The sequence below is a fragment of the Rousettus aegyptiacus genome, unplaced genomic scaffold (assembly GCF_014176215.1).
Source record: "Rousettus aegyptiacus isolate mRouAeg1 unplaced genomic scaffold, mRouAeg1.p scaffold_m13_p_15, whole genome shotgun sequence".
NCBI classification, from domain to species: domain Eukaryota; kingdom Metazoa; phylum Chordata; class Mammalia; order Chiroptera; family Pteropodidae; genus Rousettus; species Rousettus aegyptiacus.
Genome location: NW_023416290.1, coordinates 24,799,129 through 24,813,333, shown reverse-complemented (window position 1 = coordinate 24,813,333; position 14,205 = coordinate 24,799,129). Strand labels below are relative to the sequence as shown.

At 31.7% G+C, this 14,205-nt stretch overlaps 1 protein-coding gene and 1 non-coding gene across 2 annotated transcripts in view; one reads left to right on the top strand and one right to left on the bottom strand.

The window, feature by feature from the left end:
* The window catches only part of SPIDR (scaffold protein involved in DNA repair), a 379,872-nt gene that overhangs the window by 251,821 nt on the left and 113,846 nt on the right, over positions 1–14,205 (top strand).
* LOC118612224 lies at positions 13,372–13,490 on the bottom strand. The gene has a single exon (XR_004954802.1). It is a non-coding gene; the product is annotated as a 5S ribosomal RNA (ribosomal RNA).

Sequence of the window (14,205 nt, the reverse complement as noted above, 5' to 3'; positions counted from 1 at the left end):
TATTTTTCATACAGTTTAACTGTTAAGTATATCTTCATAATTCATTGAGTACATGTGCTTTCCTTGAATACAATAGCTATTTTTAAAAACAAAAATTTGGCATTTATATGTAAAATGATTATACTACTTTGTTATTTTCTCAAACTTGCTAAAAGTATTTCCTTGTTCAACTTAACCTATTTATTTCTTTAATTTGTAATTTGTTCTTAATACTTTGAATATTAAGTAAAATTGGGTATCTATTTTATTTTAGGTTTATTACCTTTGCGTAAAAGAAATTGAATGACCAAGTCTAATTTGCTGTTTGAGTGATTTGTATACTTTGTGCAGTAAAATGAAACAACATTAGGTTATAATACAGAGTAATGTTTACAATAAGTTCCTAAAGTATGCCTAAGGAAATACTGTATTTTTACTTTTTAAAAGTGAATATGAAGACCTTTGTTTCATCATTCTAGTCTTTTAGAAACCCTTTTAAGTGAATTACTGTAAATATTTTATTGCTGTTGAATTTTTAAATTTGAGGTATAATTGACATGTTATATATTAGTTTCAGGTATACAAACAATCATTTGATATTGTATATATTATGAAATGATCACTTCAATAAATCTAATTAACATCTCTTACCAAGTATAGTTAAAACTTTTTTTCTTGTGATGAGAGTTTCTACTCTCTTAGCAACTTTCAGGTCTGCTGTACAGTATTTTTAAATATAGTCATCATGCTCTATATTACATCCCAGGACTTATTTATCTTATAACTGGAAGTTTGTACCTTTGGACCCCCTTCACCTATTTTACTCACCCCCAACCCCATACCTCTCTGGCAGCAGCCAGTCTCTTCTCTGTGTCTCTGAGCTCAGTTTTGTTGTCATTGTTGTTAGATTCTACATACAAGTTAAATCAAATGGTATTTGTTTTTGGTTTATTTCACGTAGTGTCATGCCCTCAAGTACCTTTTATGTCACAAATGGCAGTATTTATTATTCTTTGTGACTAAATAATATTCCATTGTGTATATATATACTCACCACATTTTCTTTATCCATTTATCCTTCAATGGATACTTACTTTGTTTCCATGTCTTGGCTACCATAAACAATGAATGACTTTTCAAGTCAATGATTTCATTTTCTTCAGATAAATACCCAGAAGTGAAATTACTAGATCATATGGTAGTTTTATTTTTTATTTTTTGATGAACCTCATACTGTTTTTCATGATGACTGCACTGATGTACATTCCCACCAACATTGCACAAGGGTTCCCTTATCTCCATATTCTTACCAATACTTTTTTTTTTTCAGTTACAGTTGACATTCAATATTATATTGATTTTAGGTATACCACATAGTGGTTAGACATTTATATAACTTACAAAGTGATCCCCCTGATAAGTCTGTTAAACACCTAGCACCATATTTTGTTATTACAATATTACCGACTGTATGCCCTAAGGTATACTTTAAACATCCCCATGACTATTTTGTAACTGCCAGTTTGTACTTCTTAATCCCTCCACCTTTCTTACCCAGCCTCCCCAACTCCCTCCCATCTGGCAGCTATCAGTTCGTTCTCTGTATCTATGAATTTGTTTCTGTTTTGTTTATTTTCTTTTTTAGATTACACATATACATGAAATCATATGGTATTTGTCTTTTTTCACTCAGTATAATATCCTCTAGGTTCATCCATAATTTTTGCAAATGGTAAGATTTCATTCTTTTTTATGGCCAAGTAATATACTGTCGTAGATATGTACCACATTTTCTTTATTCAGTCATCTATTGATGCACATTTGGGTTGCTTCCATATCTTTGCTATTGTAAATAAGACTTCAATGAACATATGGATGCATATATCTTTTCAAATTAGTGTTTTAGATTTCTATGGATAAATACCCAGAAATGGAATTGCTGGGTCATAAGGTAGTTTTATTTTTAATTTTTTGAGGAGACTCTATACTGTTTTCCATAGTGGCTGCACCAGTTTGCAGTCCTACCAGCAGTGTGAAGGGTTCCCTTTTCTCGTCATCCTCACCAACACTTGTTTGTGATTATTGGTGATAGCCATTATGACAGTTTTGTGATAGGACATCTCATTGTGGTTTTAATTTGCATTTCCCTGATGATTACTGATGTTGGATATTTTTTCATTTAGTCTATTGGCCATCTGTATGTCCTCTTTGAAGAAACAACTATTCATGTCTTCTGCCCATGCTTTTATTGAATTCTGGGGGTTTTCTTTGGTGTTAAGTTAAATGAGTTTCTTACATACGTTGAATATTAACCACTAATCAAATTTATCATTGGTGAATGTCTTCTCCCATTTAGTAGGTTGTCTTTTCATTTTGTTGTTGGCTCCTTTTGCAGTGTAAAATCTTTTTAATGTGATATAATCCTTTCTTTCTTTCTTTCTTTCTTTCTTTCTTTCTTTCTTTCTTTCTTTCTTTCTTTCTTTCTTTCTTCTTCTTTCTTTCTTCTTCTTTCTTTCTTTCTTTCTCTCCCTCCCCTCCTTCCTTCCTTCCTTCCTTCCTTCCTTCCTTCCTTCCTTCCTTCCTTCCTTCCTTTTCTTTTCTTTCTTTTTTTTTTTTCCTTTTGCTTCCCTTGCCTGAGGAGACATAGCCAAAAAAAATATTACTAAGAACAATGTCAAAGAGTTTACTTCCTTTGCTTTCTTCTAGGAATTTGATGGTTGGGGTCTTACATTTAAGTTTTTAATCCCTTTGGAGTTTATTCTTTTATATAGTGTAAGAAAATGGTCTAGTTTCTTTTTCTTTTCTTTTTTTCTTTTGCATGTATCTGTCCAGTTTTCCCAACACTGTGTATTGAAGACTGTCTGTACACCATTGTATATTCTTGCCTCCTTTGTCATGGGTTAATTTACCGTATATGTGTGGGTTTATTTCTGGGTTCTCTGTTCTGTTCCATTGATCAGTGTGTCTGCATTTATGTCAGCACATTCTGTTTTGATTACTATAGCCTTGTTGTATACTTTGATATCAGGTAGCACAATACCTCCACCTTTGTTTTTCTTTCTCAAGATTGCTGTGGCTATTTAGGGTCTTTTGTGGTTCTAGCTATAAATTTTAGGATTATTCGTTCTAGTTCTGTGAAAAATGCCATTGGTATTTTGGTAGAGATAGTACTGAATCTATATATTGCTTTGGATAGTATGGACATTTTAACGATGTTAATTCTATCTATGAACATGGTATGTATGCTTCTATTTATTTGTATCTTTTATGTCAACACTTCTTATCTTTTTGATAATAGCCAGTTTAACAGATCTAAGGTGATATCCCATTGTGATTTTGATTTACATTTCCCTGACAATCAGTGATGATGAGCACCTTTTCATGTACCCATTGGCCATCTATATGTCTTCTTTAGAAAAACACCTATTCAGATCCTCTACCCATTTTTTAATTCATTGGTTCTTGCTATAGAGTTGTACAAGTTGTTTATATATTTTGGATATTAACCCTTTGTCAAATATATGATTTGCAAATATTTTCTTCTGTTCTGTATGTTGCCTTTTCATTTTGTTGATAGTTTCCTTTGTGCAGAGCTTTTTAGTTTGATGTAATGCCTTTTGTTTATTTTTGTTTTCGTTGCCTTTTCTTTTGGGGTCAAATCCAAAAACTCATCATCAAGACTGATGTCAAGGAGCTTACGACCTATGTTTTCTTCTAGGAACTTTGTGGTTTCAGTCTTACATTCAAGTCTTTAATCATTTTTGTATGTGGTATAATATTAGTGGTCCTGTTTCATTCTTTTGCATGTGGCTTTTCAGTTTTCCCAACACCATTGTTGAAGAGACTTTCCTTTCCCCGTTGTTTGTGCTTGGTTTCTTTGTCATAAATTAATTTATCATATTTGCATGGGTTAATTTCTGGGTTTATTCTGTTCTGTTAACTTATGTGTCTGTTTTCATAGCAATACCATAGCATTTAGATTACTCTATATTTATAATATACTTTGCTGTCAGGGAGCATGATGTCTCCAGCTTTTTTCTTCATTTTCAAGATTGCTTTGGCTATTTGAGTTCTTTGGTGGTTCCATACAAATTTTAGGATTGTTTGTTCTAGTTCTGTGTAAAATGCCATTAGAATTTTGACAGGGATTGCATTGAATCTATACATTGCATTGGGTAGTAAGGACATTTTAACACTATTAATTCTTCCAATCCGTGAGCATGGAATATCTTTCTATTTATCTGTTTTTCTTTTATTTCTGTCATTAGTATCTTCTCGTTTTCAGTGTATAAGTCTTTCACCTCCTTAGTTAAATTTATTCCTAGGTATTTTATTCTTTTTGATGCAATTTTAAGTGAGATTGATTTCTTAATATCTCTTTCTAATAGTTCATTATTAGTGTATAAATACACAACAAATTTTTATATATTGATTTTGTATCTTGCAACCTTACTGAATTTGTTTACTAGTTTTAACAGTCTTTTGGTGGATTCTTTAGAGTTTATAATATTATGCCATCTACAAATAGTGACAATTTTGATTCTGCCTTTCCAATGTGGATGATTTTTATTTATTTTTCTTACCTAATTGCTCTGAGTAGGACTTCCAATATTCTGTTGAATAAAAGAGGCAAGAGTGAGTATCCTTAGAGAAAAAGCTTTCAGGTTTTCACCATTCAGTATGATGTTAGCTGTTGGCTTGCCATATATGGCCATTATTATATTGAGGAATGTTTCCTCTATACATACTTTGTTGAGAGTTTTCATCATATGTGGGTGTTGAATTTTATCTAATTCTTTTCTGCATCTATTGAGATTACCATATGAATTTTATACTTTATGATTGTTCCTGGTGTATCATGTTGATTGACTTGCAGATGTTGAACCCTCCTTGAATTCCAGGAATAAATCCCATTTGGTCATGGTCTATGATCTTTTTAATGTGTTTTAAATTCTCTTTGCTAATATTTGTTGAGGATTTTTACATATATGTTCATCAGGAATTTTGGCTTATCATAGTATCTTATGATCCTTTGTATTTCTGTGGTATCACTTATAATGTCTCTTTTATTTCTGATTTTATTTGAGTTCTCTCTATTTTTTTCTTGGTGAATCTAGCTAAAAGTTTATCAATTCTGTTTATCTTTTCAAATAACAGCTCTGAGTTTCATGGATTTTTTCTATTGTCTTTTTGGTCTCTATTTCATTTATCTCTGATTTTTATTTCCTTTTGTCTACTAACTCTATGCTTCATTGTTTTTGAGATTTCTTATTTCTTGATGTAGGCATTTATGGCTATGAACTTTTCTCTAGAACTGCTTTTGCTGCATCCTATAGGTTTTGGTATGTTGTATTTCCAATTTAATGTGTAATGGCATTTTTTATTTCTTTTTGATATTTTCTTTGACCCATTGATTATTCAGTGGCATGTTGTTTAATCTCCACATATTTGTGAATGTCATAGTATTCTTTTTGTAATTGATTTCTAATTCCATGCCATTGTTCTCAGAAGAGATGCTTGATGTGATTTTAATCTTCTTAAATTTATTAAGGATTTTTTGTGTGGCTTAAGATGATTAATTGTATGAAGTGTTCCATGTGCATTTGGAAAGAATGTATATTCTCTTACTTTGGGATTTATGTTCTGTATATTTATCTGTTAAATTCATCAGGTCTAATGTATTGTTGAAAGCCAATGTTTTCTTATTAATTTTTTTATTTGTATGATCTATCCATCGATGAAAGTGGCATACTAAAGTCTCCTGCTATTACTGTATTAATGTCTGTTTCTTTCTTTTAGTCTGTTAAATTTTGCGTTATATACTTATGTGCTTCTATATTGGGTGCAGAAATACAGATGTTATATCCTTCTGTTGAATTAATCCCTTTAACATTATGTAATAGTCTTGTTGTTATTACAGTCTTTCTTCTAAAATCTATTTTGTCTAAAATAAGTATAGCTACCACAGCTTTCTTTTGGTTTCCATTTGCACCAAGTATCTTTTTCTATTTTCGCTTTAAGTCTATGTGTATTCTTACATCTGAAATGAGTGTCTTCTAGGCAGCATATAGATGGGTCTTCTCTGGTTTTTTTAAACACAGTTAGCTACTCTTTGTTTTTCATTCGGAGATTTAGTTCATTTACATTTAAATTGATTAATGATAGTTATTACCATTTTGTTAATTAATTGTTTTGTAGTTCCTCCTTTTATCTTCTCTTGCTCTTTCCTTTATGGTTTGTTGACTTTCTTTATTGATATGCTTAGATTCCTTTATCTTTTGTGTATCTACTATAGGATGTTGCTTTGTGGTTACCATCAGGCTTACTACATATAACAGCTTATATACATAACATGATATTGAAAGTTGATAATTCAATTGCATTCTAAAATGCTACATTTTCAATCTCCCCTGCCCACATTTTCTGTTTTTGACATCACATTTAATATATTTTTATCTTGTGTTTCTTAACTAATTTTTGTAATTATAGTTATATTTAGTACTTTTTTGTCTTTTAAACTTCATACTAGCTTTATAATTGATTAACCCACCATGTTGAATTTCTAATATTTTTGATATAATACAGAAAAAATTATTTTACATCTTTTAAAAAGAAAGGAGAAACCCAATTATCTCATCATTATAAAACTATTCAGATTATTTTCATCTTTTTCTTTTAGTCTTTATTCATTTATATCTTTTTATTGTTGCTATTAAATTAACCATTCCATATTACGTTGTTTTTACTTTTTATTAAACATTTTATGTATGATTCTAATACATACAGTTTTAATATTTGCATAATCCTTCATGTTGTTATCCCATGAATTATTTAATATTTAATAACAAGATTTTGGTCTTAAAGATTCAAAAAGAATAAAATTACAAGTGGCATATTTTTTCTATTGAACAAATATATAATCAAAGTATACAAGATATAATTATGGATATGAAACCCTTTATATTCAGTTTTTTTTTTTTTCTTAAACTGGAAACTCTTTTTTTTCTCCTAATATTAAATGATTTCCTTCTGAATTTTCATATTCAGTCACAGGTGCAAATCTACTTCCTTTTTCTTCCTAATGACTCATACACAATTTTAATTGGGTAGTCACAGAATTATAGGACTAGAAAGGACTTGCAAGGTCCACCTCCTTACAGGAGTGACAGTCACTTGACATAAGTGGATGTCTTTTTTATCTTGATGATCTGGGAAAGAGAGTTCAGACTCTCTGGAAACATTGTTATATCTTCGAAATCATTCTTCTGCTTTTCAGTTTATCTTAAATTACATTTACTATATTCTAAGCCTCTGTTGCTTGGTAGTCATGGCTAACCTGCCACATGCAAGACATGATATTAGGTACTAATAAATTATATAAAGTTTTGGTTTTGAAGACCTTTCAAGCCACTTTTGAAGACTGAATGGGCTCAATATTACATTAAGGGCTGTGGATTTTATTCTGTATATTGGAGCCATCAAGGATATTTAGTGTAGATGTGACAATGGAAATGTAGATTTAATATGTAGTTTTGGGCAGAAAGATTTTATTTGTCACTCAGCAAATATTTTTTTTTCACATCATATTATATTATATGGAACAGATAAATAAGTGGAAAACACAGTTTATTCTCTCTTTAGAAGGCTCTAAATACATAAATACATAAGCAATTATAGTATAAGGCAGTGAGTGCCATGCAGGTAATAAAAGGGAAATTGCATTTTTTCCGGTTGCACTTAACTCATAAGGGCAGAGAAAGTGGGGATTAAGCTGGGTTTGGAGGATAGGCAAGATTTCTAAAGTATGTGATTTCTGTCTCTGCCTTTGCTTATAAAGATCCTTCTATCTATAAAAACATTTTCATTTGGACTCCAAATGCCCAGGTTCTTAGAAAAACCAGGATGTATGGTAGAAAGGGGCTGGAAATTAGTAAGCTAAGTTATAATAATTGCTTTGCCATTAGTAGACTTGACTCTCTGTGTGACTTTTGAACAATTCATTAACATCTTCAAACTTTTGTTTTCTTATTTGAAAAATGAAGAATCCAGACTTGATGATCTTTAAGGCATTTTCTAACTCTTTTGAGTTCTGTATGCAGAGTATAGTGGTTAAGAGCACAGAGATGATGCTAAACTCCTTTGTGCCCCAGATCAACCATTTGCCATCTCTGATTAGTCTTATTACTCTGCTTCTGTCTTCTCATCTGCAAAATAAGGATCCTAATAATACACTCCTTCAATAGGTTCATGTAAGGACAAAAAGTGGATAGAGCACAGACTAAGTACTTAATAAGTATTAGCTATATTTGGAGTGATATCAGGGAAGATGGCAGAGTAGGAAGCTCCAGGAACCTGTACTTCCACCAGAACAAACAAAAACAAAAAAATGGTGAATTGACAGAACTGTCTGAGGCAACTACTTTCAAACTCTGGTTTTAATAGAATACTTATACCATCCAAGGGGACAGCTTGATGAAAAAGCTGGTGAATTTCAGTAAATGTTGGTCAAACTCAGCTTTCACATTGTAGCAGCTAACATCCTACTCTTCCACCCCGTGAGAGGCAGCTGTCGGGTGGTAAGCATTCCTAGTACAGTTTGCTCAAGCCAGGGTGGACAGTGTGCACTTTGTCCTCCACAAATGAGTGTTGTGAGTTTTGGTTGCTGATTGCTGCTTTGGTCATTGAGTATATGGGAGAGAATTCACCCATTGTTCTACTTCCTATGGGCTGAAGTGGCTTTCCAGCCATGACAGGATTTAATACCCAGGGCATCAGACATGTAAAAAAACCTTTGTCAAGTCAGTGGCCGACTGCAGAGTCAGAGGAAGAGAAACTTCAGTTGCTCACCTACAACAAGAAATACACACTTTGCAAAACAATTTGTAAGAATCACAAAAGGATAGCTCCGGTCCTCAACAAGAAAAAATCATTTCTGAGGAATAGAAAAATTAGATTTCCATTGTTGCCATAGCATAATACAATATTTAATTCTCCATTAAAAAAAAAACATACAAAGGAACAAGAAGTTATGGCACATTTACAGGAAATAAAAATTTGACAGAAACCATCTCTGATATAGTGCGTACTTTGGAACTCAACTGAACTCATTAAATTAATTTTTAAATATGTTTGATGAGTTAAAGGATACCATGAACAAAGAATTAAAGGGAGTCAGGAAAACAATATCTGAAAAAAATGAGAATATCAGTAAGGAGATAGGAATTATAAAAAGGAACCAAGCAGAAATTCTGGAGCTGAAAAGTATAAAACTGAAATGAAAAACTCTCTAGAGGAATTCAACAACAGGTTTGAGCTGGCAGGACAGAAGATCAGCAATCTCAATACCATTGACCTTCTCCAGTCTGAAGAACAGAAAGAAAGAAAAAAGAATGAAGAAATACGAACAGAGCCTAAGGGACCTGTTGGAAAGCATCAAGTATGCCAACATACCATCATAAGAATCTCTGAAGAAGAAAAGTGAAACAAATGGGCAGAAAAAAAATATTTGAAAAAATAATGGCCCCAAAGTTCCCAAATCTGAAGAAAGACATGAATACATACATCCAAGAGCTCAGTGAACTCCAAGCAGGATAAACATGAAGAGATTCACACAGAGACACATTATAGTCAAATAGTCAAAACCCAAAGACTAAGAATTTTTAAAGCAAGAGAGGTGACTTATGTTGTACAGGAATCCTCAGTAAGTTTAAGAACTGATTTCTCATGAAAAATCATGGGCCAAAAGGCAGTGAGATGACATAAGTCCTGAAAGAAAAAAACTTTGAACCAAGATTGTGTATCCATCAAAACAATCTTTGAATAATGAAGGAAAAATTGGGACATCCAGATAAAAACTGAGGGAGTTCATGACCAGTAGACTTTCCTTTCAAGAAATTCTAAAGGGAGATTCTTTCAGGATGACATAAAATAATACTAAATAGCAACTTGGAACCATAAGAAAAATGAAGAACACTATTAATATAACTATGTAAGTAAATATAAAAGCCAGTGTTATTGTACTTTTGGTATTGTTTGTAATTTCTCTTTCCTATATAAAAGGCAAATGCATACACCAATAATTATACATCTTTGTTATTGGGAATGTAATGTATAAAGGTGTTGTCTGTGACAGTAATAATATAAAGAGGAAGAGATGGAGATGAGCAAAGTGTTTCTATAACATTAAAACTAAATTGGTATTATTCAAGCTAGTTTATAATAAGTTTAAGGTGTTAATTGTAATCCCCAAGATGTAACCACTGAAAAAAGAAAAATACACTGAAAATGAAAGAATTAAAGTGGCACACTAGCAAAAAACATTAACCGAATATTTAAAAAAATATTAATGGAGGAATTTAAAAACAAACATATGAGTAATGTAAGGAAACAATATATAAATACCAGAAGCAGATTCCTCTTTATCACATTAAGTGTGAAATGGATTAAAAGGTAGCAGTTAGCAGATTGGATTTTTAAAAGACAGGACTCATCTATATATTGTGTACAAAAGACTCAATTCAAACATAAAGATACAAAGATATTGAAAGTCAAACGATGTAATAAAATATTCCACGTAAATTACCAAAAGAGAGCTATAGTGGCTAAATCATTGTCAGAAAATATCAACTTTAAATCAGAAAAGGTTATAAGCACAAGAAGGACATTATATATTGATAAAAGATTCAATATATTAAGAAAGGAGAACAGTTACAAATATAGATATACTTATCAAAAGTGTTCATAGATTGGAAAACTTAACATTGTTAAGGTGACAATACTAGCCATAGCAATCCACACATTCAATACAATCCCTATCAAAATCCCTTTGGTGTTTTTTAAGAAATAGAAAAAACCATCCTAAAATTCATATGGTCTTCAAGGGACCCCAAATAGCCAAAATAATCTTGAAAATGAAGAATAAAGTTGGAAAACACACACTTCTGGTTTTGAAGTTTATTGCAAAGCTACAGTAATCAAAACAGTGTATTCTTGAGTAAAGATAGACATATAGACCAAAGGGGGGAAAATGTAAAATCCAAGATAAACTCTCACATATATAGTAAATTGATTTTTGACAAAGGTGGCAAAACCAGTAATGTGGAAAGGATAGTCTTCAACAAATGATGCTGGATAAAACTGGATATCAACACGCAAAAGAATGAAATGGACCCATACCTTACACAATATATAAAAAGTAGTTCAAAGTGGACTGAGGAAATAAATATAAGAACTAAAAGTATAAAAACTTTGTAGGAAATGGGGAAATTTTTATAATGTTTGATATGGCAACTATTTCTAGGATGTAGCATTAAAAGCACAGGCAACAAAGGAGTAATATGGATGAATCGAACTTCATCAAAATGAAAACTTTTGTACAATCAAAGGATGCGGATGCTCTCAAGAGAATGAAAAGGCAGCCCACAGGATAGAAGAAAATAGTTGTTCATCATATCTGCTAAGGGATTAATATCTAGAATATATAAAGAACTCCTACAACTTAACATCAACAAAAAAGAAAACAAAACCTCAAGTTATAGAAAACACCATAAACACATGAGAAGGTGCTCAACATCATTAATCATTAGGGAAATACAAATCAAAACCACAGTGAGATACTATCTTATCCCCTTTAGGATCACAGAAATAGAAGATAACCGATGTTGGTGAGAATGTCGAGAAATTGGAACTTTTGTGCCCTGTTGGTGGGATTATAAAAAGCAGCAGCTGCTCTGCAGAAAATTTTGACAGTTCCTCAACAAGCTAATTATAGAATTACCATATGACCCAGCTGTTCTTCTCCTAGATATGTACTAAAAGGAGTTGACAACAGGGCCTCAGTTTCATGTACACTAGTGTTCATAGCAGCATTTACAGTAGCCAAAAGATATAAAAACCAAAGTCTCCTTCAACAGATGAGTGGATTAATAAAAGTAGCATATATATAATGTGGAATGTTATTCAGCCATAAAAAGGAATGAAGTATGATGCATACTATAAAATGGATGAACCTTGGAAACATGATGATGATAAGTCAAAGAAGTCAGAAACTAAGGGAAAATATTGTATGATTTCATTTTGTGAGATACCTGGACTAAGAAAATTTGTAGAGACAAACATTAGTTTAGAGATTAACAGGAGTTAGGAATAAGGGGAATGTGGAGTATTGCTTAATGATTACAGTTAATGATTACTGTAAAGGATGATGAAAAGTTTGGAAATAGATAGTAGCAATGCTTGCACAACATTGTGAATATGATTAATGCCAGTGAATTGTATACTTTAAAATAAAGTGACATTTTATGTTATATATTTTACTTACAAATTTAAAATTAATAATGTTGTATCCTAAAAACCATTTGACTTTATACTTTAAATGGGTAAATTGCATGTGTGAGTTATATCTTAATAAAGCTGTTTTTAAATTGTTATTCATATTGCAGATATTAGTACTAGTTAAAATAACAAATCTCAAAGTTTTAAATTTTTGTTCTAATCTTATCCTGGTACCTTCAGCTGAAAATGTTCACTTCAATTTGCATACAAGTTTATTTGTATCTCTCATAACTTATCAGTTTCTACCAAGTGTGATATATATTTCCAATAGAGGTAGTAAGAGTATCATGATATCATGATCATCTCAATAGATGCAGGAAAAACATTTGACAAAATAAACATCTTTCTACAATAAAAGCATTCAACAAACTAGAAACTGAAGAGAGTTTCCTTAGCCTGATAAAGGGCATGTACAAAATACCTACAGCTAACATTATACATAATAATGAAAGACTGAATGCTTTTCCTTTGAAATCAGGAACAATAAAAGGACATCCACTTTTACCACTTCTGTTGAACATTTTACTGGAGTTTCTACCTTTTACAGCAGTAAAAGGAAATAAAAGGTATAGAGATTGGAAAAGAAGCAATAAAAAATGTCTATTCACGGATGACATTATCTCAAATGTAGAAAATCTTTAGGAATTCACTAAACTATTGAAAGTAATAAATGAGTTCAGCAAGGTTGCAGGATACAAGATCAATATACAAAAATTAGTTGTATGTACACTTGCAGTGAAAAATCTGAAAATTAAGGAAAAGTTACATTTATAATAGAATCAAAAAGAAAAAAATAGGAATATATTTAACAAAAGAAGTATAATACTTGTACACTGAAAACTATAAAACAGTGTTTCAAGAAATTAATTTTGTTTGAAGGGAGTACTCACCAAATTGATGTTTAGACTTATTAGCATAATCCCTATCAGAATCCCAGCTGCCTTCTTTATAGAAATTTACAAGCTGATCTTGAATTTTTTATTTTTTATTTTTAGGCAAGGCAACCTCACAGATTTCAAGGACCCTGCCAGTTTACAATCCCTTATTTTTTACTTTTTAAGTCTACAGTACCTGGTCTTCCTAGGTGGTCTCCCATCCAAGTACTAACCAGGCCTGACCCTGCTTAGCTTCTAAGATCAGATGGGATCGGGCTTGTTCAGGGTAGCATGGCCATAGACTGATCTTGAAACTTTCAGGCACACCCATAGGACCTAGAATATCCAAAATAATATTGAAAAAGAGGAACAAAGTAGGAAGACTCACGCTTCTCAATTTTAAAACTTATTAAAAAGCTATAGTAATTAAGACAAATGTTAACTACCATAGGGATGGACATATTGACCAGTGAAATAGATTAGAAAACCCACAAATGAATTCACATATCTGTGACCAGTTGATTTTTGACAAGGGTGTCACCATCATTCATTGGGGAAAGAATAATCTTTCAACAAATGGTCCTGGTACTGTTGGATATCCACATGCAAAATAACCAAGTTGGACTCTTACTCAACACCTTACATAAGAAATGAATCCAAGACATAAAATATGAGAACCCAAGTATAAAACTCTTAGAAGAAAACATAGAAGTAAATCTTCATAACTTTAGATTTGGTGGTAGATTCTTAGATATGACAATAAAAGCATGAGCAACAAAAGAAAAATTGCACATCATCGAAATTAAGAATTTTTATGCTTCAAAAGATACTGTCAATAAAGTGTAAAGTAAAGTATGCAAAGTAAAATAAATAAGTGAAAAGTATGCTAAGTAAAATAAGCCAGACGTAAAGACACCTACTGTATGATCTCATTTATATATGAAATCTAAAGAGATGGAACTCATAAAAACATGGAGTAGAAGAGCAGTTACCAGAGCCTGTAGGGTGAGGGAAATAG